At 42.2% G+C, this 20,992-nt stretch overlaps 1 protein-coding gene and 1 pseudogene across 1 annotated transcript in view; one reads left to right on the top strand and one right to left on the bottom strand.

The window, feature by feature from the left end:
- The window catches only part of FOXN3 (forkhead box N3), a 398,156-nt gene that overhangs the window by 31,763 nt on the left and 345,401 nt on the right, over positions 1-20,992 (top strand). The gene's annotated exons all lie outside the window — the stretch shown is intronic.
- Positions 20,357-20,475, bottom strand: LOC133378591 (5S ribosomal RNA; annotated as a pseudogene).

The raw sequence follows: 20,992 nt of genomic DNA, 5'->3' as shown, positions 1-20,992 counted from the left end.
TTGCAGAATTTTCCGGAAGCAGCTTTGGTGGAATCTTTCAAGAAGTTGGGAGTGGTGTTTATAAATGGCCCATGTTTCACAGGCATACAGTAAGGTCGGTAGTACAACGGCTTTGTAAATAAGCATTTTGGTCTCCCTGCGAATATCCTGACCCTCGAACACTCTATGCTTCATTCGGAAGAATGCGGCAGTCACAGAGCTCAGACGATGTTGAATTTCATCATCGATGTCGGCTTTTACAGAGAGATGGCTGCCGAGATAAGGGAAGTGATCATCGTTCTCCAATGTCACACCATTAAGCTGGATCGATGGTGCTACAGAGGGACTAGTTCACACCTGTTAATGAAGCACTTTGGTTTTTTTAATATTAAGTGAGAGCCCAAGCTTTCCATATGCTTCTGCGAAGACATTTAGGATAGTTTGAAGATCTTTCTCTGAATGAGCAGAGATTACATTATCATTGGCATATTGAAGTTCTACGACAGAAGTTGACATTACCTTACTTTTTGCTTTCAGCCTACTGAGATTAAAAAGCTTTCCATCTGTTTGATATATGATTTCCACACCAGTAGGAAGTTTCCCCTCAATAAGATGTAGAATCATAGCAATGAAGATAGCAAATAAGGTAGGAGCAATGACACATCCCTGTTTTACGCCTGATCTGACTCTGAATAGGTCGCTCTGAAAGCCATTGTTGTCCAAAATTGTGAGATATGCATGTACTGAATAACGAAGGAAATAGAGACCTGGATTGGGAAAAGTTCCAAATATATTACATGCTTGTCGTAAGTGTGTAATCCTACATTCCACAGTGAATGAAGCATCAGGAGTTATTCAAACTAGATGTGCTTGTTATGAAATTGATTTGTAGGTTTTTAATGACTGATTGCATTACATCAAATCTTTTTTCAAGTATAATTCTACAGTGTTGCTTGATATAGCCAGAGATGTGGAATTAAAGTTTATGGTCCTATAGATGGTCATCATCCAGAAACTGACAGGATTTGTCAGTATGTGTGGACAGCTCTGAGGCATTTTTCATTATCAAGTCATGACATCTTGAGTGTGGTTCTGCCTTCGGCTGTAATACTATAACATTTAATTAAGAGTAAGCCCTTACTTCTGAGTAGAACTCCATAGGATTGTATTATTAGCAGGGATTAAGATTAATTGAATACCGTGAGTAAACACATAGGTACCATGTTTGCTTTCTAGTTACCACTAGAAGTTTATTCATTTATATACAACATTCCTAATCTACTGTTCATCAAAAATGATCTCAGGATAGGGTACAATAACATTCCATTTAAAAGATAACAATTTTAATAGCAATAACTAAGAGCAGATAAAATAAATAAAATAAAACTTTTTAAAACTACCTGCTGCTACAAGAACAGGCTGTGAGTTGTGTAGAGGTGTGGCCTTCAAAGAAAGAGTTCTGAGCTTGCTCAGAACAGGTTATGATTCTGATAGATCTGCCATGGCAGCAGCCCTAGTTATACACTGTGGCTGGATTGCCATCATGACAACAGGAGGGAGTGGGAACCTGAAAAACCAGGGATAAAAAGCATGCAGCTATTGTAAAATACAAATTTACCACTTTTTTTTTGCCTGGAGACAGATGGGAAGGACCTCCTAGCCATAGCAATACTTTTGGATTGGAACTTGCTGAGTGATCCAGAGAGCTAATTGAACAAAGAATAGGATATTGACAGAAATATTTCCAGGAGTCTCTCTAAATTAAAATGGATATGAGTGTTTGTGGGGCAGAAAACAGGGTGGTTTTGAGATTTTGGGGAAACTGAAAAAACTTCAATATTCACTTAGTAGGGCAATGCCCTAATGGGCCACTCTTAGGATCATAGAATCATAGAATAGTAGAGTTGGAAGGGGCCTATAAGGCCATCAAGTCCAACCCCCTGCTCAAAGTATTTGTTCTTGTTATGGGCCTTCAAGTTGATTACGACTTATGGCGACCCTATGAATCAGCGACCTCCAGTAGCATCTGTCATGAACCACCCTGTTCAGATCTTGTAAGTTCAGGTCTGTGGCTTCCTTTATGGAATCAATCCATCTCTTGTTTGGCCTTCCTCTTTTTCTACTCCCTTCTGTTTTTCCCAGCATTATTGTCTTCTCTAGTGAATCATGTCTTCTCATGATGTGTCCAAAGTATGATAACCTCAGTTTCACCATTTTAGCTTCTAGTGGCAGTTCTGGTTTAATTTGTTCCAACATCCAATTATTTGTCTTTTTCGTGGACCATGATATCTGCAAAGGTCTCCAACACCACATTTCAAATGAGTTGATTTTTCTCTTATCCGCTTATTTCACTGTCCAACATTCACATCCATACATAGAGATTGGGAATACCATGGTCTGAATGATCCTGACTTTAGTGTTCAGTGATACATCTTTGCATTTGAGGACCTTTTCTAGTCCTCTCACAGCTGCCCTCCCCAGTCCTAGCCTTCTTCTGATTTCTTGACTATTGTCTCCATTTTGGTTAATGACTGTGCCGAGGTATTGATAATCCTTGACAAGTTCAATGTCCTCATTGTCAGCTTTAAAGCTACATAAATCTTCTGTTGTCATTACTTTAGTCTTTTTGACATTCAGCTGTAGTCATGCTTTTGCGCTTTCCTTCAGCATTTGTTTCAAATCATTACTGGTTTCTGTTAGTAGTATGGTATCGTCTGTATATCTTAAATTATTGATATTTCTCCTTCCAATTTTCACAACTCCTTCATCTTGGTCCAATCCTGCTTTCCGTATGATATGTTCTCTGTATAGATTAAACAAATAGGGTGACAAAATACACCCCTGTCTCACACCCTTTCCGATGGGGAACCAATCAGTTTCTCCATATTCTGTCCTTACAGTAACCTCTTGGGCAGAGTATAAGTTATGCATCAGGACAATCAAATGCTGTGGCACCCCCATTTCTTTTAAAGCATTCCATAGTTGTTCCTGATCTACACAGTCAAAAGATTTGCTGTAATCTATAAAGCACAAGGTGATTTTCTTCTGAAATTCCTTGGTCTGTTCCAAATCAAAGCATTCCTGACATGCTGTCCAGCTGCCTCTTGAATGCCTCAAGTGTCGGAGAGCCCACTACCTCTCTAGGTAATTGGTTCCATTGTCGTATGGCTCTAATAGTTAAGACATTTTTCCTGATGTCTAGTCAAAATCTGGCTTCCTGCAACTTGAGCCCATTACTCCTGCACTCTAGGATGATCGAGAAGAGATCCTGGCCCTCCTCTGTGTGACAACCTTTCATGTACTTGAAGAGTGCTATCATATCTCCCCTCAGTCTTCTCTTCTCCAGGCTAAACATGCAAGTTCTTTCAGTTTCTCCTCATAGGGTTTTGTTTCCAGTCCCCTGATCATCCTTGTTGCCCCCCTCTTTGTCCAGTTTGTCTGCATCCTTCTTGAAGTGCGGACACCAGAACTGGATGCAGTATTCATAAGGCCTAACTAGTGCTGAAAAGAGGGGTACCAGTTGCGCCTCAAACGCACTTCCGTGGGTACCAGTTATACCTCAAAGAGAGGGCATTCCACAATTAGGACACCACCAAAGAAATGTTGCTTGCTGGTTATAAGACTCTGTTCTTCTCCATGGAAATGGTCTTGTGGAGTACTACAGTGGATTGATGTGTCTCCTATTTTATTTAATGTTCACTAAAAGGCAAAAAAATCCCTTGCGGTTTAAGAACTGATCTATAGCCCTCAGATATTTCTATAAAACTTTTAAAAGCAGGGAAATTGGGCAGCTATAATGAATCCACCAGGGGAGCAGGACACCTGACCTCCTTTCTGAGATGTTGTTATGTGCCTTCAAGTCGATTACAACTTATGGCGACCCTATGAATCAGTGACAATTTGGTAACGTGCCTCTGAGCATATGGTCAGTGGTGGCAACACCTGCCATCTCCAATTATGGAGAATTACATTTTTGTATGTTTGTTCTGCTTATTTTGCTTCTTTCCTGTGTTACTACTGTTTCTACAGAGAATCTAACCTAGAAAATTATATTTCTCTTATTCATCCTAGAAATCTGTGTCAAATTAATTTTATTAATTTCAAAGCCTTTGTATTGGTCAATGTCATATGATGGTGAAGACAGTCTTTTGTGTTTCAAACTGGAGGTTATGTTCTGTTTCTATTTTGAGTGGATTAACAGTTGAATCTGAAACTGCAGTTTGATGTAAAATCAGACTGATTACAATATGTTGCTACTTAAGCAATGAATCTAGCTGGCCTGCCCAAGATGCATGTTTTCAGCCTGCTATGCTTAAACTACTCCGCTTAAGGAAAGGTGGACATGGTCAATTAAAAACATAGAGCACACCTAGAAATTTGGTAGAATATATTTCACTTCCCACTGTTTTATCTTGTGCAAACTGAGGCACTCCTTATGTCTATTGGAGACTATTCTGCAGAATAGTCAGTGCCATTATTCCACAATTGTTTCTGGAGTTTTTTTAGTGTAAATTTTGCAAAGTATTGCTGTACTTCACGTATTCACAGAAACAAAAGCAAAAAAAATAAAAGATTTCCTATAGAACACTAAAAGTGCAAAGTAAATCAAACATATTTAACGTGACTATCTGAACTATATCAACTGTCGTAATATTGTCATTTCCTCTCTGCTGAAACAAGATCAGTTAAAGGCACATGTCTTGCTTCTATTATTTGGGCTGATTGCAGGTGTTGCTACCATTCACCATATGCTCAGAGGCACGTTACCAAATTCTTCCAAGCTACACAGGAAGTGAATTGGACTGTGGAAGACTAACCCAAATTGTGTTTGTATTTTGACAGATATGTAGTTCAATATCTTTGTCCAGCCCAGATTCAGAGAAACGAGACAGAGGTGAGGTTTGGTCTAATTCTCATTTTATTAGTGTGATGGTTATATCCAAAGTGGTGCGCTTCATAAACCTGTGTACTCTGACTAACTACTTTCCCTAACTAGCCTACCTAAACAGTTTCTGCAGCGTGTGGGGAGAGTTGACTCAGCACTAGAGCCTGGATGGGCACCTGCTTAAGTAGGGAAGGTTTTCGCATGTAAAGGAAGGCTCCTCCAGAGTTCCACCCTCTGAAAGTATCTCTTCTCATGCCTTCTCGCATGGGGCGAGGGGGACAGCCTCCAATGGCCCATCTGACAGAGGGGCTTTGCTAGGTGATGGCGCGACCTCAGGGAGCGGGAAGCTGATTGGCAGGGAAGCATTTGAAGTGCTGGGCGGGGATTCCTGTGTGGGTGGGGTTGGCACGTACGAAGGGTCGCTTCCCAATGGTTCAGGTGGGGAGCTCACATGTGGGGTGGGAGCTGCCTCAATGGGGGTGCCGGCCGAGAAAGTCTGTGTTCGGTATTATAAAAATACCAGAGAGAAATAGGAACTAATTTGGTTGGTCCTATTTCTTTGCAGAGATGTAAAAACACAAGCAGCAGAGTGAGAATGTAACTAGCCCCACCTTTCTCTATATAAATAATAACAGACACAATCTTCTTAGGTAAAAGATTAAAAAACATTTACTCATGACCTTCTCATATGTTAGAAACATAGGCTGTAGCTTAGATGAAAGAAAATAGAAGTCTCAGTCCATTTTTGGTGTTTGGTATTGATGCTCTCAGCAGAGAGCATCATTTGCTATGCGGCCTCTCTCACTGGTGGATTGATCAGCAATGGAGAATATGCAAGAAAAATCCTCCAGGACAAAGGAAGGAGGAAACCAGGTAACTAACCCCACCCATAAGGAAGTTACATCATGGTGAACAAGTGAACATGCAACATTTGCCTATTCCAACAGTCTGCAGGCTGGCAACAGTCTCCTCCCCCTCCTTCAACGCCCCCAGGGACCTCATCGTCTTCTGACTCCTCTCCCTGATCTAACTCCCTTCGTGCCTGTGGTGCAACAATCTCAGAGAGGAGGTCAGGTCTCCTGCTCCCCTGGTGCATTCACTATAGCTGCCCAATTTCCTTGCTTTTTAAAGTTTGATAGAAATATCTGTTGGCTATAAGTACGTTCTTAAACACCAAGGGTTTTTTTTTGCCTATTAGTGAATTTATCTGCTTTTTAATCTGGGAGGTAGGAAATGGAATCCTGTGCAAGTTTGCTGAGAATGGATAGATCATTTGCATGCTTATTGAGTTCAATGGGATTTACTTCCCTGCAATCATGCTTAGGATAGGTGAAACTGACCAAGGGGGGATGGATAGGGGAGGAGGAGGAAGGGCAGGGGTAGGAGAGAAGAAGGGAGGGGAGGAAGAAGGGCAGAGGGGAGGAGGGGGATGGGAGTAGGTGGGAGGGGGAGGGAAGAGGGAGGGCAGATTTGATCATTTGCATGTTTATTGAGTTCAGTAGGATTTACTCTTATGCAATCATGCTTAGGACAAGTGAAACTGACCATGGGCGAGGAGGAAATGGAAGGAAGGGCTGGAGTGGGCAGTGGAGAAGAAAGAAAAGGGGAGGGGAGGAAGAAGGGAAGAGGAAAGGAAAGGAGAGGGGAATGAGGGGAGAGAGGGGGAGGGGAAAGGCAGGTCTGATCATTTGCATGCTTATTGATTTCAATGGGATTTACTCCCATGCAATCATGCTTAGAATAGGTAAAACTGACCATGGAGGAGGAGGGGAGGGGATAGGAAAGGGAAAGAGGAAGAGGGAAAGGGAGACGGGATTGGAGGGGAGTGAGGGGCAAAAGTGAGGGGACAGGAGAGGGAAAGGTAAGGGGGAAGGAAGGGGAAGGGGAGGGGGAGGGGCAAAAGGGAAGGAATTGGAGGAAGAAGGAGGGGAAAGCAGGTTTAATTATTTGTATGTTGAGCTTAGTGGATTTACTCCTGTAGGATAGGTGAAACTGACTTGGGGCAGGGAGGGGGAGGAGGGGGAGGGGAAGAGAAGGGGAGGAAGGGGAGGGGGAGGGAGGAAGGGGGAGGGAAGATAGAGGAAATAGGAGGAGATTGGGTGGGTGGGCACTGGTCAGAAGGGAAGCTCCTTTCCTTTCCAAAATGAAAACATTATGAACAGTATCATTCTTTTTCAGCATTTCCCCCACCTTTCTATTCTATAGCAGGCACATGTAGCCTCCCACCGAAATTTAAACCAAACCTGTCCCTGGCCACATCCACACCAGGCCTTTATTTCATTTTAGACAGTCATGGCAGCCCTCAAAGAAGTGTAGTTAGTGAAGGGTGCTGAGAGTTGCTAGGATAGGCCTTATTTCCCTTACAGAGCTACAGTCTCCAGAAGAGAAGCCTGACTGTTAAACCAATCTGACCACTGGAGCTCTGTCAGGGGAATAGGAGTCTCCTCTCAGCACCCGTCACAAACTACACTTCCCAGGAATCTTTGGGGAGAGCCATGACTGTCTAAAGTGAAATAAATGTCTGGTGTGGGTGTGGCACCCCGATTAGCAAAGCAAAATGGCTTTTAGAATACTGACAGTTGTTTCTTACTGAGCATGCCCACCATCATTGACTCCAGTGTTAAATTTCTTAAATTAAAAATCAGCCATGCATTTTTAAACCTTTAAACTGCAGAAGATGAAGGTCAGAATATGGGGTTAGGGTTAGGATTACAGGTACTCTGTGAAAATGATTAATTTTTAATTAATTTCAACAAATTATGTGATCACTGACAGAAAAAAGTCCAAGAAGGGTCTGGATTTTTTCTCTCTTATTTTACACTTGGAACTCTCGATTCTCTGTTTTGTGTATTGCCATGAAAACTTAGGCAGTTGTTAAGCAAGCGTTTCTGAGTTCAGAACTATAGATTTTGTAAGGTTTTGTTTTGAAATGTGCTTATGGGAGGAATCAGAATGGCATGAGGGGTATTTTCAATTTAACATTGCGAAATGCAAAAAAATCCATGCTGGCTTTAGTATACAGACACTTTTGTGGCTGTATAATAAACTACCAATATGACGATGATATCCTACCTCGAGAATCGTCTCCAGAAGTTGGTGCTTGGGGAGCATTACTCAAATTCCTGGGTACTCCAATATGGGGTCCCGCAGGGTTCGGTTCTGTCCCCCATGCTTTTTAATATCTATATGAAGCTGCTGGGTGAGGTCATAAGGAGATTTGGAGTGCGTTTCCAGCAATATGCTGATGATATGCAGCTCTACTTCTCCTTTTCATCTTCTTCAGGTGAGGCTGTTGATGTACTAAACCACTGCCTGGCCGCGATAATGGACTGGATGAGAGCTAATAAACTGAGACTCAATCCTGACAAGACTGAGATGCTGTTGGTGGGGGAGCTCTCTGCCCAGATGGTTGATGTCCGACCTGCCCTAGATGGGGTTACACTCCCCCTAAAGGAGCAAGTCTGTAGTTTGGGGGTCTTATTAGATCCGCTCCTGTCACTGGAGGCTCAGGTAGCCTCGGTGGCACGGAATGCGTTCTACCAGCTTTGGCTGGTAGCCCAACTACGACCCTATCTGGACAGGGAGAACCTTGCCACAGTTATCCATGCTCTGGTAACCTCTAGATTGGACTACTGTAATGAAGACGGTTCGGAAACTTCAGCTAGTGCAGAATGCTGCGGCCAGAGTTCTTACCGGGACTAAAAAATATGATCATATAACTCCTGTCCTGGCCCAGCTGCACTGGCTACCAATATGTTTCCGGGCCAGATTCAAAGTGTTGGTTCTTACCTATAAAGCCCTTAACGGCATTGGACCGCAATACCTGGTGGAACGCCTCTCCCGCTATGTACCAGCCCATTCACTGCGCCTGACGTCGAAGGCCCTTCTCCAGGTTCCAACACATATGGAGGCCCGGAGAGTAATAACTAGAGCTAGGGCCTTCTCGGTGGTGGCCCCCGTGTTATGGAACACCCTCCCTGACGAGATACGCCTGGCGCCTTCTTTGTTATCTTTTCGGCGCCGGGTAAAGACCTACCTCTTTGCCCAGGCATTTTAAATTCTACTTTAATTTGTCTTTGTCTTAATTTTGTTTATATATTTTTATACTGTATTGTTTTCATGTTTATTTGTGTTTTAACCTGTTTTTATCTTTTGTACACCGCCCTGAGAGCTTGTTGCTATAGGGCGGTTTAAAAATGTAATAAAATAAAATAAAATAAATAAATAAAATCAATAAACTGAAAAAGGGTGCTGTTCCTGTGCCTGGTGAGAGTTTAAATTCAAATGCCAGTGCAATGTATATGTCGCTAAAAAAATGTCAAATGGTGTAGAGCACAATATATAGATCCATTATACCTCAGACCTTCCTGTAAACCCAAATAATCTTAATTAACATTGATTCCAAAGGCAGCCTACATTTGAATGAGAAGAAATTATTTGAAATTAGAAGCTCTGTATTTTTTGTATTTTGTATCATTCAAGATACAGCCTTTAATATGAATACTTTATGCTATATAGGCTTAGGTGTTTGTATGGACCTTTGAGGATAGAAATAAGCAATGGCACAGTGATGAGCATATTTGGCCATCTGAGCAGAAGAGATCCACTGGTGAAGTGACAGGTGGCATTCAAGACTCAAGATAAGGAAAGATTCCTTGAAATAAAGCAATGCAAGGCCAGAGAGATAACACCATGTCCCTGAATGCCAGTTGCTAGCGATCCCAAATGAGAGAGGAGCCATTGTCCTCATGTCCTGCTTGAGGGTTTCCCAGAGGTAGCTGGTTAGCTGCTTTGGGAAACAGGATTGTGGACTAGATAGCTTTTGGCCTGATCCATCTCTTATGTTCTCATGTTTACTGTAATATTCTCTCTCCCCCCCCCCCCCAGCAAACCAGTGTTGGAAACTTCAAGAGGCTTAAAACGGCCATGAGAACCACTGAATGTTCTGGGGCCTGTTCCTGGATTCCAGCAACAGAAGATAAAGAATGCCTTTTGAATGAAGGTGACTGTCTAAATAGTTTTGCACCCATCTTCCATGAACTTGTCTAGTCCTTTTCTCAAAACATTTATATCATGTAGTTCAACAAAGCATCTGGTAGCAGAGGAGTTTCACAGGTGCAACTGCAACATGCACTACAATAATAAATTCCTTAAAAAAAAAATCTGTATTCTTCAAACCGATTTGTTTCCATACAGGTGACTAATGAAGACACTATTTTATGGCTTAAAAAGCTGCCGTCTTAAAACCCTAGCTATTTCTTCACTGTTGGAAGGTAAAGAAATCTCTGATAAAATAATAATTAAATGTCGACAGTACTAAATTTCCACCCAGCGTGAGCTGCCAGCAGTTACAAAACCAAAACATTAGGACGCTTAAAAAATGTCTGATTAAATACTAGGTAGACTGTTCTGATTAGCTGTTCTTTCCAGAATATGTTGCAGTAATAAAAGGGTAGACTTTATTTCCATCAGCTCCAGTGGCTGGGGCTGATGGGAATTGTAGTCCAAAACATCTGGAGGGTACACATACCAATGGGGTATGTGTTCAGTTACCCTCAGTTTCCCAAAAGTTCTACTGATACTGGCCCACAGCGGTGGTTATCATGGTGCAAATAGGTTTTGATCCTAACCTGCTAGTTAAACCCAAAGATTGTTGTGTGTTTCTGTTTAACCAAGACCTCATCAACAAAAGCCTTTAATCAAGTATGATGAAATAAAAATATGATCTCAAACTGCATGGATATCATTGATTGCACTAGGTGGCTGTAGCAGTTGTTGAAAAGGTTAGTAGGCGTTTCCTGCACAGAGAATACTTGTGTGTTTTTAAAATTTGTATGCCACCTTTCTATCAAATGGTGATCAAGACAGCTAGCAGCAATAACAAAACTATATTAAAAGAGCAATAAAATGCAAAGCAAAATAAAGACAGGTAAAACATCTTCTGGTTCTCCTGATCTAGAGAGTGTCAGCACTTCAGAACATAGGAAGTTGTCTTATAATAGGTCAGATGATGGCTGTGTATACATGATATATTTAGTGCACATTTAAAGCACAGCCCCCTAAAGAATCCTGGAACAGTAGTTTACACCTTCCAGAGCACCCTTTAAAAATGACAGTTCCCAGGAGTCTTTGGGGGAAGTCATGTGCTTTAAATGGATGGTATGTACCCAGCCTATTTGTCCTCCTAGCCCACTCCATTCTGGCTGGAAGTAGATTTCCAGAGTCTGAAACAGGTCTTCTGTCACCTGCTACCTAATCTATTTTTTTTTAATGGAGATGTCAGGGATTGAACCCAGACCTTCTGTGTTCAAAATGTAAGTGCTCCAAAATTCTGAATACCGCTTACCAAGAAAACCCTATTTGTAGGGTCGCCATTAGTCAGAATCGACTTGAAGGCAGAAAAAAAATATGAAATGGACTGCCTTCAAGTCGATTCCAACTTATGGCGACCCTACAAATAGGGTTTTCTTGGTAAGCGGTATTCAGAGGAGGTTTACTATTGCCTTTCTCTGAGGCTGAGAGGCAGTGACTGGCCCAAGGTCACCCAGCGAGCTTCATGACTGTGTGGGGATTTGGACCCTGGTCTCCCAGGTCGTAGTCCAACACCTTAACCACTACACCACGCTGGCTGTTACGCGATCCTAAAAACAAACACACAAACACAGAAACAAGCCTGTATAGTAACATAACCCTTGAAGAGTTAAATGTTAGAACTTGAATTATGGGCTAGAGCCAGACTTCACCCATTGGACTTCCCTTTGCTCTGCTTTTCTGTTTCAGTTTCAGTTGTGTTCTACACTCAGCCAGCAATGAAGAAAATTTGCCTGCAATATTTTGTATGAGTTTGTTTATTCTGCAGTTATTATGATGAATACAGCAGGATTGGGTGCTTATTCCTAAAGGGTGAAATAAACAGATAATTTAGAGTAGATGTTTTTTCAGATCACTTTAAGTTACCCTTTACTTTTTAAAGCACTCACTGTACTCACAGCCACTGTGGCTTTCTTATTTTTCTTGAGGACTTGATGGCAAAGGATGAAAATAGCCCTAGAGGAATAGAAGCACTGTTGTGCACACTACCATGTAGGCTGTAACTGAGGTCTAATTTCTGATTTTCCCAATATGTGTGAATGATATGAGGCCATTTCAGAGTTTCTGCACAGCAAAATCAGCCCAGCAACCAGTAAAAAATAATTCCAATTGCTTTCCACATTTAGTTTCCAATCACTTAGTTAGTCCTTTATATAGCAACTAGTTTAAAAGCTACCCCTCAATTGCCCAACATAAAGGAAATTTAAAAAGTCAAGTACAAGACTAGAAGGAGGAACCATTAAGGAGGAGTTAACAAACACGCCCTAAGGTATTTATTTTCTCTCAAGTTTATTTATTGAGTGGAATCTAAAACTGAGATACCTCATGCAGCATCAAAGCCAAGCTCAGAAGCTCACTGCCACTACCAAAGTAGTTCAGTTCATGAAGAATCAGAACACAGGGAGAGACCACAAGTGAAAAGACTGTAGCTATAGGCAAAGTCAAGCTTTTGAGTTTGGTATTTCTGGGGATCTCTCAAGAAAGGATGAGACAATTCAAAAGATTAACCTCATTTGTGTAAGTTAACACACTCTGCATGGAGGACAAGTGATGGGGAAGGTCACTGCCTTTTCCTTCCCCCGACCTGACCTTCACATCCTCTCCACCAATGAATGGGGGGGATTGGCTGGTACTATGTGCCTTTCCCCCAAATGCTCCATCTAAAAATGTGGCTGCCTCACCTAACAAGAAAGGCTGGCTACAGCGCTGGGACTACCTGGAAGGCATGCCAAAATGATGGCAGGGTGGGAGTGAACAGTTCTGCTGTTCCTTTCTGTTCTCAGTTCACCCCCATTGTTCATATTCAGACTTTGTCATCTTTCATTGCTCTTGTCATGAGCTTTATTCTTTGAACTGGAACCTTGTGCATGTAGAGTGCAGCACCAATTTACCAGTATAACCACTAGAGTCCAGTAGCGTTTTAGCTTGCTTATCAGTGCCAGTCGCCGACCGAAATAATAGACCATCAGCCAAGTCTTTAAGAAAACAAAACTTTACTGTTTTCACACCGTGCTCGGTCTCTTGCTCACCAACCAACTCTACAATGCTTTCCTATTACCCCCACACCTCTGTGTGCTCATTGAAGCCTTTTCATTGCTGCTTCACTTATCAGTTACAGCTGCAGCCTGACCTTGGGCGTTTCTGCCAAGTGCTGTCAATTACCGGCTTCACTGTGTCTTTAACTCCTAACAGTCTTGTCTGGAACTGGCTGTGTTGCCCACCTAAGCCTGACAGCCCCCACCTTCCAGACAGACGTTTCAAGTTACAATTTTACATTTTTTTTTCACAGTACAATTATACATTTCCTTTGTTACATACATTTGCTTTTTACTTTGTACAGTCTTCAGGCATTTTTCACTTTTCTACATTCTTTACACATTTAACACATATATGCACAGTCACTGTCACCTTCTTGAGCATACTTTGCCATTCGTTCTCTTATGCTATTTATGAACAGAGTATCACTGTCTGTTATTACTTTGCACTGTTTGTTTTCCTCATTGTTTGTCTCACCCTGTACGGCTGATATTTGGAAACGTTCTGGAGGTTTCCCTTTGTTTTGTCTTGTTGACCTCCTTAATGTTTCTGTTTCTTGTTCCTGTTCTGTATCTATGTCTGTGCTTGATGCACTGCTACTGGAATCAGAGCTGCTTGTCTCTATCTCCTGTTTTGTTTCTTCCCTTTCCTGTTTTATTTGTTGAGCAGGCTCTGTTGCATTTATGCCATTTGTGTCACTGCAATCTAGATTTACATATGTTTTGTGGTTCTCTGAGTCTTGTTCTTGTGTTCTAACACTCCTGCTGAGTGTTACACTACCATCCTGTGGAACCCACACGCGGTAATTCACATGTTGAAACTCCAACACATATCCCTTTTTCGCTCTGGGAGCCAATTTTCCCTTTCTCTTTCCCTTGGGAACATGCACCCAGCATGGGGAACCAAATTTCAGTATGTGTAGTAGTCTGGGCTTTCTTTTGTACAACAGTTCATATGGTGACATGGCAATAGTTCTATGCAGTACTCTGTTTTGAATATAAGCAGCATACATTAAACTTTCTCCCCAGAAAGATTGATCAAGGCCTGAATCCTTTAACATTGCTCTCATTGCATCCTGCAATGTTTTGTTTTTCCTTTCTGCTGTCCCGTTCTGATGTGGAGAAAATGGGGCGGTTACAGCATGATTTATTCCTTTCTTTTCAAAATATTCTTCCAGGGACTTTCCTGTGAACTCCCCGCCTTGGTCAGATCTAATCTGTTGCACCTGTGTACCATGCTGCACTTCTACTCTGTTTAGAAAACGTTTTAATTGCTCTGCAGCCTCATCTTTTGTTTTCAATAACTTTACATGACAAAATCTTGAAAAATCGTCAACAATCACGAGAAAATATTTAGCACCACCTTTTGTTTTGGGAAATGGTCCCGCTAAATCAACATGTATTGTCTGATAAGGCTTATCTGTATTTCTTTCAGCTACTTTGTTAATTGGAGCTACAGTGGCCTTTGTCTGCTGACATACTTCACACTGCATGTATTGCTTGCAGTCTTTTAGTTGTACATCAGCACTGAATTGCTCTGCCTTTTTCACAGTCTCATAATTTACATGCCCCAGCCTTCGGTGCCATTCATGGATACATCTATCATGTGTTTTCTTATGCGTTACTAGTGAGGCTTGTACTGCAGGGTTTACATTTACATAGAACATTCCTTCCTCACAATATCCTTTTAGGCACACCTTTCCCCTTTTCATTATTTCACATTTCTTGTTACTAAATAACACACTATAATTCATTTGCAATAGTTTTGAAACTGACAGAATGTTGTTAGTTAAATTAGGCACAAATAAAACATTTGTCATTATTGTTTGTAAAGCACATAACTGTACAGTACCCTTATCCATCACCTGTTGTTTAGTGCCATCAGCTAAACTCACGTCTTCATTAGCTGGCACCATTGTTTTAAATAGACTTTTATCTTTTATCAGTGAATGGGTGGAACCTGAGTCCAGGACCCACAAACTATTGTCTCTGTTAACAAAGTCTTTTTCATTCTTTGTCTTTGCACTCACCAACTGCACGTGTGAGGGTTTTCTTCCGTCCCTCCTCCTTCTCAATAAGTCACAGTCCTGCCTTAAATGATGCAAGGAGCCGCAGTTGTAACAAGCTTTAGTCCCAAAAGCCTTTATCTCAGTCTTTTCTTTTCTTTCACTCCTTTCGTTCCGTCCCTCTTGCCTTTGTTTTGTTTCTTTTCTTCTCTCCCACTCTTGCTTTAGTTTGTCTGCAACATATCGAAACGAAAGTCCAGAATCGGGCATCGCTTCAAGTGCGCTGATAACAGGATTCCAAGAGTCATTAAGTGTTGAAAGAGTGATATAGATCTGCTGCGTTTCAGAGTGTTCCACTCCCCTTTCTTGTAATTCTACAAACAGGCTTGTAATGTTCATTAAGTGTTCTGACATAGTTACTTCGTCAGTTAGCTGCATCCTGTATAGTTTTCTCGCAAGACTTATTCTACTGCTAGCTGTTTCTTGAACATAATATGCTCTTAAAGCAGTCCACATTTCTTTAGCAGTTTCTTTACCTCTTAGAAGCAGTAGTTGCGAGTCTCCAACAGCCAAGATAATTAATGACTTCACTCTTTCATCCAAGCGTAGCCATTCAGCAGGTGGTGGAACGGAGGGGGGTTGTTGGTCAATTACCTTCCATAAATCTTCTCTGTTTAGGTAGGCTTGCATCCGCAGCCGCCAGCATGAGTAATTTCGTTCAGAGAGACGTTCCAGTGGAATGCCAGCCAAAGTTACTCCAGTCATTCTTGCAGACCTCTTATCACTTTGGTTTCCAGGCAACACGGTTCTCTATCTCTGCTTTGCCGCTCTCCCACAGCTCACCAGCTCTCCGGCTCAGCTTCCTTCGGTTGTCCGGCATAGCACAAGCTTGCTCACTGGTTTTAACTGGGTGTTACTGGTTTGGAACTGGGCCCATAACCCTTGTAGAGTGCAGCACCCATTTACCAGTATAACCAGTAGAGTCCAGTAGCGTTTTAGCTTGCTTATCAGTGCCAGTCGCTGACCGAAATAATAGACCATCAGCCAAGTCTTTAAGAAAACAAAACTTTACTGTTTTCACACCGTGCTCGGTCTCTTGCTCACCAACCAACTCTACAATGCTTTCCTATTACCCCCACACATCTGTGTGCTCATTGAAGCCTTTTTATTGCTGCTTCACTTATCAGTTACAGCTGCAGCCTGACCTTGGGCGTTTCTGCCAAGTGCTGTCAATTACCGGCTTCACTGTGTCTTTAACTCCTAACAGTCTTGTCTGGAACTGGCTGTGTTGCCCACCTAAGCCTGACAGTGCATTACTGCCTTTCTCTTTATCCCAAGTACTTTGCTTCCCCCCTTCAAGAACAGCCCCCTGTTATAGTTTATTTATGTACTGCTTTTTGCCCCCCCCCCCCAAAAATGGACTGCCTTCAAGTCGATCCCGACTTATGGTGACCCTATGAATAGGATTTTCATGGTAAGCAGTATTCAGAGGTGGTTTACCACTGCCTCCCTCTGAGGCTGAGAGGCAGTGACTGGCCCAAGGTCACCCAGTGAGCTTCATGGCTGTGTCATAGTCCAGCACCTTAACTACTACACCACACTGGCTCATCAATACAAAACAAATATACAAAACAATTATAATAAGTATAATCAATCAAAACAATATGAAATAGCAAAAATAACAAAATAGTCACCAATCACGCTGGACATGTGTTTGTGGGTTGCATTTGTGCGTTCACTACAGACCCAACTCCCCAGCATTCCCTCCCTCCCTTAGAAGTCAGGTTAACTCACATGCTCTCATCTTCCACAGCCAATCACCTATAGGGAGTGCTCTTGCCACATCCTGAAGAAACAACCCAAATGGGCAACTCCCTTTTGAGATCACCCCTTTCAGGGCTACACCACCAGGCCTGACCTGCTAGGAGCAATCTACCGTCGACTCTAAATAATAGAGTGGATGGCCTCTTGTGTTAGAAAGTTTTGCATAAGAAGGTGATTACATGACTAGGCGATTATATTATTTTACATTGCTGCCGATTTTTAAATGTTAACATCGCAGAATCTTTGCATCAAAACTCCTCTGCACAAGTTAGAATTTTATGCATTCTCAGTGTTTATTTCAGCTCACAGAGGGTGAAAAGCAAAGATGGAATGGGAAGGGCTCGGATGTGATTTGATGTCTTTTTAGCAGCTTTACTGGAATTTTCCAAGGGCAACTATAAAGTTTGCCTTTCCTCGGGGAGCTGTATAGTACAAATATATGTATTTGATCACTATGTAATACAGAAAGCAATTTCTCAGGGACAATCCTGTCTGTTTAATCTCCAGATTAACCCTCGCCCCACCTCCAAGGACAAAACTGCTAAATTATCTGTCATCTGTGCTTCAATTGGACAAGGCTACTGAGCATGTGTATATGATATATTATTTTTTGAACAGTACAAAATGAGATTTCAGCTTTCCTACGGTCTTTCCTGTCTTGAGTGTGTTACCCAAGCATAAACTCTTTAAGAGCCTCTGAGACAGCTGTTGGGGCACCTTCCTGAACTATCTTTTAATGAAACAGCCTGAGGAGTAGATGTGAAGTCTGATTTCTGCAGAGTAACTTGTTCAGCACGGCAAAGTCATTTCAGCAGTAGGCCACCTATCCTGCTTTGTGGTGACCAGCTACATCCCACCCCTGGGTATCAGTTGTGAGCAGATTACGAGCATTGTGTACAAGTCTTAGGAAGATTTGGGACTTGCTCAGGATGGGTCACTGCACCTGAGGGCTGGGGACAGGCTAGGAAACATGTTCACATCAAGGGAGCACAGAGTCTATTATAGCCAAGGATCCAAGCCAGAGAGGGGAAACCTGTGGCCCTCCAGACATTGTTGGACTCCAGCTTCCACCACACACGATGATGGGCACTCCAGGACAATGTGGGAAAATTTAAATGTTAACTTCCAAGACCCAGGTGCTTGGCACACAGGATCCAGTGCAAGCCCTGGCAGCTGCCCACTCTGCCCAGGTTTATTTATTCTGTGACAGCTAAACTAGCTACCTACTAGCCTCCAAGCTCAATATAAAGTCCTGATGCTTAACTATAAACCCTGCATATCTAGAGAAGTACGTTATGGCATGAGTCTGCCTGTCCTTTAAAAAGCGGAGCTTGCCAGAGTTGGGTCATGGGAACGGTTTGAGGTGTTGAGAGCCACGGGAAGCCAGAAGTCAGAACTGCACCATGAGCCAGGAGGCAGGGTCAAGGAGCAAGCTAGACATTGGAACCAAAGATCAGTCAAGGCAAAAGGAACATGTCACAGATCAGGAAGAACTTGTTGCTCAATCAAAGTTCATCTGAAACAGGAAGCCTGTTCTTTTGTCTTCTGTCCATGAGGATCCATTCGTCAGCTTGGAAGGGCTAAGTCTGTTCCCCTGTGAGAAAAGGTTATGGCATTTGGGGCTTTTTACTTTAGAGAAAAGGCAAGTAAGAGGAGAGATGATGGAGATGTATAAAATTATGCATGGTGTGAAGAAAATGGATAGAGAAAATATTTTCTCCCCCTCACCTAACGCTACAGTTCATGGGCATCCAACGAAGCTGACAGTTGGAACATTCAGGGCAGAGAAAGAAAGTACTTCTTCACACACAGTGTGACAATGGAGTTTGCTTCCCCAAGGGACAGTGATGGCCACCAACTGGGAGAGCTTTAGTCAAATTCACAGAGCATAAGACTATCATTGGCTACTAGCCATGATAGCTATGTTCTACGTCCATGGTTGGAGGCAGTATGCTTCGGAATACCACTTGCTGGAAACTGCAGAAGGGGAGAGTGCTGTTGCACTCACGTCCTGCTTGCAGCCTTCCTATAGGCATCTGGTTGGCCACTGTAAGAACAGGATGTTGGACTAAATGAACCATTGGCCTGATCCAGCAGCTTCTCCTTATGTTCATATGTTCAGGGTCTGAGGATACTTCACTGAAAACTTCCCACCTTTATAAGAACATCCCTGCTGGATCAGGCCAAAGGACCATTGTAGTCCAGCATCTTGTTCTCACAGCGGCCAACCAGATGCCTAATGGGGGGGTAGCTGACAAAAGGAGGGAGAAAGTAAAATTATCTCTACATTAGCAGAGGAAGAAATATTCCACAGTTTCAGTCGGCAGAGGGTGGTACTGCAGAGGATAATCCATATCATATACTCATTTTCTCCATAAAGCAGCCAAGGATAATCCTGAAATAGTACTAACTTTAATCTTTTAATATAACACAACACTTCTTAAAAAAATAACACCCTCACATTTCCAACCAGACTGCTTACAGAACTGCTGTGAAATCTAAAAACTAGCAGGCAGTATATTGCAGAACAAGTATGTATACTAGAGTGGCCATGTGCCCTGCCTTACAGATGACAGCCCTTAATGTGAAGGGCTGTTTATTTAAAGATGAACTGGAAAAAGTGGGAGCAGGTGTCTTGGAATGGAGTTAGCACCTGGACAGCAGCCTGAGCAGATACACTGGTCACCTGGTCACAGTCTTCCCAACTATGGTACAATCTATTGTTTTTATTTCAGTTATATTAATTGTTTCTATATTTGTACCTCTACATATAAATGAGCATGTGAAATGTTTATGCAAATCTGTATCCTCTGTCAAATACTGTCTGGGCGATGTATAAATGGCCACCTTATGGTGTAGTTATTGTTTTTCACTCAAACGTCCCTTCCCTATGTAACAGGAAGCTTGGCCTATCTTTAGAGTCTTCCTTTCTTAGAAGAGAAAGGCCAAACCCTCCTGCATTATTGTGTGTGTGTGCATGTCTCAACTGAAAGTCCTTCACTAGATCACAAATTCATTATACTTGGAAAAAAATAGTATTTTTTCAGACTGGCACTTCCAGCATTTCAATACACCTATCTCATGGTCTAGAGCCCTGTACTCTGTATTATCTTTCTGTACTTTTGCCCTAAGCCAGAGGTTCCCAGACTGTTGTCTGTGGAGCATAAGTATCCAGAGCGTCATTCAGGTGGTCCACAGCATGTCCATATTAAATATTCATATTGATTTTAATTTGTATGTTATTGCTTCTTTTATTTCTTATACTATAATTTATTGTATTACAATGTGGATTATATGGAATTCAAATTCCATAGCACAGTACATTACAATTGCTTCAACGGGCAGAAAAATCATTAAGTGGTCTGCCAAGACCATCAGTAATTTTCAAGTGGTCCGGGGGGGGGGAGTTGGGGAACCACTCTGTAGCCTTAGCTAACAAATTTCTGCCACCATGAATTGTATTCAGTTAACTTTTTGCACTAGCTCATGGAATAGCACAATGGTATTCAGAGGTTGTTTACCATTGCCTTCCTCTAACCCTGCTGTACCCGATATTCCCAGCAGGTCTCCCATCCAAGTACTAACAAGGCCTGACCCTGCTTAGATTCCAAGATCAGACAAGATCAGGCCTGTTCAGGATAGTATGGCTGTAGGAATAATAATAATAATAATAATAAAAATAATAAATAAAAATAATAAAAAATAAGAAGTTTCCCCTCTCCTCCTCCCACACATGCCCTGCACCATCCCCAAATCTATTCGAGAGGGTGGGGGAACCCCCCCAGAACAGATTTAGGGGTGGTGTGGGGAACAGAGAGGGGGAGATGGTTCCATTGCACAAGAAAACCTTAGCCATAGCGCTGTTGTGAATACAACCCCATGTTTATTACTTGCAAGCATGCACAATGCCTGGTGAACTCATGGTTACTTCTTCTTCCCCAAATGTCGTGATGATGCTTCTGGTTTGTTTGATAGACTGAGAAAAGTATAGCATCTTAACCCCAAATATGAGGGGCATGTTAACTTCAGTTGGTGTGAAGAATCCTTAAAGTCAAACTAGATGTGATGGTGGCAGATCTGTGAGTTTAACAACACTCAGCTGCAATTCCACACATGGCAGTTTTTAGCAGCTTAAGGACTGTGAGGGTGAGGATAGCAGGATCCTCCCACTC

The sequence above is a fragment of the Rhineura floridana genome, chromosome 2, assembly GCF_030035675.1.
Source record: "Rhineura floridana isolate rRhiFlo1 chromosome 2, rRhiFlo1.hap2, whole genome shotgun sequence".
In the NCBI taxonomy this organism is placed as follows: Eukaryota; Metazoa; Chordata; class Lepidosauria; order Squamata; family Rhineuridae; genus Rhineura; species Rhineura floridana.
The sequence above is the reverse complement of the archived record's forward strand: the minus strand, read 5'-3'. Positions and strand labels throughout refer to the sequence as shown.